Source organism: Hevea brasiliensis, chromosome 5 (assembly GCF_030052815.1).
Source record: "Hevea brasiliensis isolate MT/VB/25A 57/8 chromosome 5, ASM3005281v1, whole genome shotgun sequence".
Classification (NCBI taxonomy): domain Eukaryota; kingdom Viridiplantae; phylum Streptophyta; class Magnoliopsida; order Malpighiales; family Euphorbiaceae; genus Hevea; species Hevea brasiliensis.
The window spans coordinates 31032185-31036803 of NC_079497.1; the positions used below are offsets into that span (position 1 = coordinate 31032185).

Consider the following 4619-nt stretch of genomic DNA (forward strand, 5'->3'; position numbering starts at 1 on the left):
TTTGCCATTTTAAATATTGCCATATTTGAACTTGCTTATTTCAATTTGATGCAATTTTAGTTTAATTAATACATTGTTGAATAGAATATTAAATTTGCACATTTAGATTTCGTACTCCATTACCCATTAATTCATTATTTTAATTTCATGAATACTTCAATTTAGTCAACTTTTATATCGAAAATTCAATCATTAACACAACTCCTCGTGGGATCGATATCTTTTCTATACTACTTGTACGACCCGTGCACTTGCGGTTGGGACGCATCAAGTTTTTGGCGCCGTTGCCGGGGAGTTGTTTGTTTAAGATTGAATTCTTGATTACTTTAGTTGTTTTTTTTAGTTTTATCTCTGTTATCTTTTCATTTTGTGTTTGTTTGTTCTTTTTCAGGTACTCTTAATCTTTTATGAGAAGAGCTAGAAGCACAAGTGATACATCCTTATTATTCAACCCTGAAATTGAGAAATTTTGTAAGGCCAACAAGAAAGAAACCAGAAAAAGAAAAGAAGCCTTGATAGAAACTGAATTAGAAGCAGACATGGCTGATGAAAGAATTAGAATTGGTGTTGGTAATGCTGGAAATGGTCAAAACAATGAAAATGAAGCCCAAGGAGAAGAAGTTGTTAATGCAAACGTGCCTAGGGGAAGTATGATGGATCATGCTTTTCCTCGTTTTGATGACTTGAGAGAGAGCATAGCAAGACCAAGAATTGATGTAAATAGTTACAAGATGGATTTTGGAGTCCTTCAAATGATTCAGAATTCTCAATTTGGGGGTCATCCTTCTGAAAATCCACACACACATCTGAAGAAGTTTGCTATGATTTGTGACATGCAAAAACAACCTGGAGTATCTGATGATGCAGCAAGGCTAAAATTGTTTCCATTCTCTTTGAAAGATAGAGCATTGGATTGGCTTGATTCTTTACCTCACAACTCAATTACAAATTGGGAGCAGCTCACTGATGTATTTCTTGCCCAATACTTTCCACCTGGAAAAACTCAAGAGTTGAGGAATCAAATGATTGCTTTTAGACCAAGAGAAGATGAGACTCTTTATGAGTCATGGATGAGATGGAAGGAGTTGGAGAGACAATGTCCACATCATGCCATTCCTAAATGGATGATAAACCAGAATTTTTACACAAATGTCATACGCTATCGGAGGAATCATTGATGCTCAAACTGGAGAATTCATCATTAAGCATGAAGATGAAGCTTATGAGTTATTAGAGAAAATAGCAAAGCAGTCATCTATGGAGTAGTCCAAGAGGGTCAACTCCAACTCAAAAAGGCAAGTTCTTTGGAATGTATGAGCTTGATCCATTCAACATGATCAATGCCAAATTTGATGCACTCACTAATGTCCTTGCTAAGAAAATGGAGGATTTAAGTATGCTAGTCAGTTCATCATCATGCTCTGGAAGTTCTCAACAAGTTACTTATGCAGAAGGAACAATGAGCTGTGGAGTAGATTATCCTTCATATGCTTGGAGGAATCATCCCAATTTTTCATGGGAGAATCAGCAAAATCAAGCTTCAACTCAAAACTTTCCATCACAACAACAAGAGCATCAATACCAACAACCTAGGCAACCACCACCTAGTTTTCAGCAAAAGAATGCAAATACTGCACCTTTACCAAGACAGCAAGAACAAAGTTCCACCACAGAGGCTTTATTACAACAAATTCTTGCTAATCAAATTAAGCGTGATGAAGAGTTGAGAGAGATGAAAGCAAGGCTGGAACAAATGCAAACACACAATAGGATGCTAGAAAATCAGATTGCACAACAAGCATGGTCATCAAGTACCAATTCTATGGGGAAACTTCCTAGTCAAACAAAAAATCCAAGGGAGCAATGTCATGCCATCACACTGAGGAGTGGTAAAATAGTGCATAATGAGAAGAGTGAAAAAGTTGAAAAGAGAGAAAATGAGGAAGATTTTGAGGGAGATGAAAAACAAAAGAGTGAAAAAGGGAGTGCAAGAAAAGGTAAAGAGGAGGTTAGAGAGAAAGAAGAGAAATATATACCTCCAGAGCCTTACAAGCCACAGCTTCCCTTTCCACAAAGATTTCAAAAAGCCAAGCTTGATAAGCAATTTGGGAAGTTCTTAGAGGTTTTGAAGAAGCTATATATAAATGTGCCCTTTATCGATGCTCTTTCCCAAATGCCTTCTTATGCCAAGTTTTTGAAAGAAATTCTCTCAAACAAAAGAAGACTTGAAGATTATGAGACTGTAGCCTTAACTGAGGAATGCAGTGCTATCCTCCAAAGGAAACTTCCTCCAAAGCTCAAGGATCCAGGGAGTTTTTCAATTCCATGCCACATTGGGGAATCATGTTTTGTAAAAGCTTTATGTGATTTAGGGGCTAGTGTTAGCCTTATGCCCCTCTCTATTTATGAGAAGCTCAATATGGGAGATCTTAAGCCAACCCACATTTCTCTTCAGTTAGCTGACAGATCAATTAAGTATCCTGAAGGGATTTTGGAGAATGTGCCTCTGAAGGTTGGGAAATTCTATATACCTGTTGACAATGACATCTTGGACATTGAAGAGGAATCTAAAATCCCAATCATTTTGGGAGGCCTTTCCTAGCTACGGTGGTGCTTTGATTGACGTGAAAGGTGAAAAGCTTACTCTCAGAGTCGGAGAGGATCATTTAGTCTTCAACATTGGCAATGATAAGAAGAAGCAACATGAAGATGTAGACTCTTGTTTGAGAATTGATATAGTTGATGAGTTAGTAAAAGACCACTTTAGAAAGAGCTATCCGAAGGCTTCTCTTGAAAGTTGTCTTATCCATGAAGGGAGTATCAATGATGAAAATCCAAAAGAGGCTGCATTTGCACAACATTTAAAGGGTAATCCATCTTGTCCTATGGCACCAATCTTTCAAGTTGAGCAAGTGGAGAAAAGTGAAGTAAAACAACCATCTCTCAAAGAAAAAGATGCACCAAAGGTTGTCAAGAAAGAAATGGTCGGATTTTTAGACAAAGCAACAAGGATCTTCTCATGTGATGGAAAGAAAATGAAGTATAGATTCATTGAAACACCTATTGGAAACAGAGGCAATAAATTCCAATTTCAGCCACCATGAAACATGAAAAGAGTCTAGCTAAGGACTATAAATTAGCGCTCTTGGGAGGCACCCCAAGTTCTTTTATTTTGCTTTTGTTGATTTACTTTTATTTGCATTGCTTTTGTTTTTATTTTAAATTTCCCCAAATTCAATTTTTGACATTGTTGAATTTTGTCCCTTGTAGATGTATTTTAATGGAGGAAGGTTGGTGAACTGCTGGGGAGTAACCCTTAACTGATATTTTATCCTTCAACTCTCCCAAAATTGATTGGTTTTTGCTGCATAACCTGTGCAGGTCTGCTACCTGGTTTATGCAGAGAGGAAAAAGCAATTCTGCAGCAAGGAAGGATCTGCAGCACCTGTCGTATGTTCTTGGTGAGGTTGGATGTGTAAATTTTAAGTATTTGTGCTTATAATGTTAATATGGTGGTAAGTGGGTCATCTTTGTAGTTTTGAGCTTATTTGGGTTGTGGATTCAAGGTGGACATTTTGCATTTTCTTGGCATGACTTGGGGAGTTCATCATTTGTGAATAGATGCAACTTTATGCAGATTTTATTGAGTTTTAATGTGCTAAATGTTGATTTGCAGAATTTGAGTCAAAATGGCATGGGTCACAAATGCTTTTTATGCAGGATCCATCTTCTACAAGCTTGTGTGATGCATTTTTGATGAACTTTGTATATATTGATGTGTTTTTTGTGAAAATTTCTCATGGTTTATGCTTCATAGAATTATATTTCTTCATTTTAGGGTATTTTTCACACTTGCAAATCATATTCTATTGCAATCCTAATCTTGTTGAATTGTGCATAAGCAACTGCATAGCTTATGCAATCCTGCATAACCACAATTCTTGCCATTTTTCACCTTTATTGCAAGTGCATAAGGAGAGTGCATAGCCTATGCAGTTCTGCATAACCTCATTTTGTCAAATTTCATATCTGTAAAAACTGCATAAGGTGAGTGCATGACTTATGCACAACTGCATGACTTCAAATCCTGCATTTTCTCTCTCTGCCGAAGTCTGCATAAGCAGAGTGCATAACCTATGCACTTCTGCATAACCAAAAACTCTGAACTTCCAATTCTGCCGAGGGGTGCATAAGGAAGATGCATAACTTATGCACTTCCGCATGACCAGAAACTCCAAAAATTCAAACTTGCCGAGGGGTGCATAAGCAGAGTGCATAACCTATGCACTTCTGCATGACCAGAAACCCAGAAAAACCAAAGTTGCCGAGACCTGCATAAGCAGAGTGCATAGCTTATGCACTTCTGCATGACCTCATACTCTGAATTTCAAAACCCACCGAAGAGTGCATAAGCAGAGTGCATAGCTTATGCACATCTGCATAACCACCAACCCAAGTTCCAAAAATTGCCGAAGACTGCATAAGCAGAGTGCATGACCTATGCATACGCATGACCCAAATTACGAAAAACCAATCCGCGAGAGATGCATAAGGGGAGTGCATAACTTATGCACTCCCGCATGACTTCGCTCCTCAAAATTTCAAGGGTCACCGAAACT

The 4619-nt window shown here is 37.8% G+C and overlaps 1 non-coding gene across 1 annotated transcript; it reads right to left on the bottom strand.

The window, feature by feature from the left end:
* Positions 1-1006: 1006 nt before the first annotated feature.
* Positions 1007-1114, bottom strand: LOC131180446 (small nucleolar RNA R71). The gene has a single exon (XR_009149219.1). It is a non-coding gene; the product is annotated as a small nucleolar RNA R71 (small nucleolar RNA).
* Positions 1115-4619: the final 3505 nt, after the last annotated feature.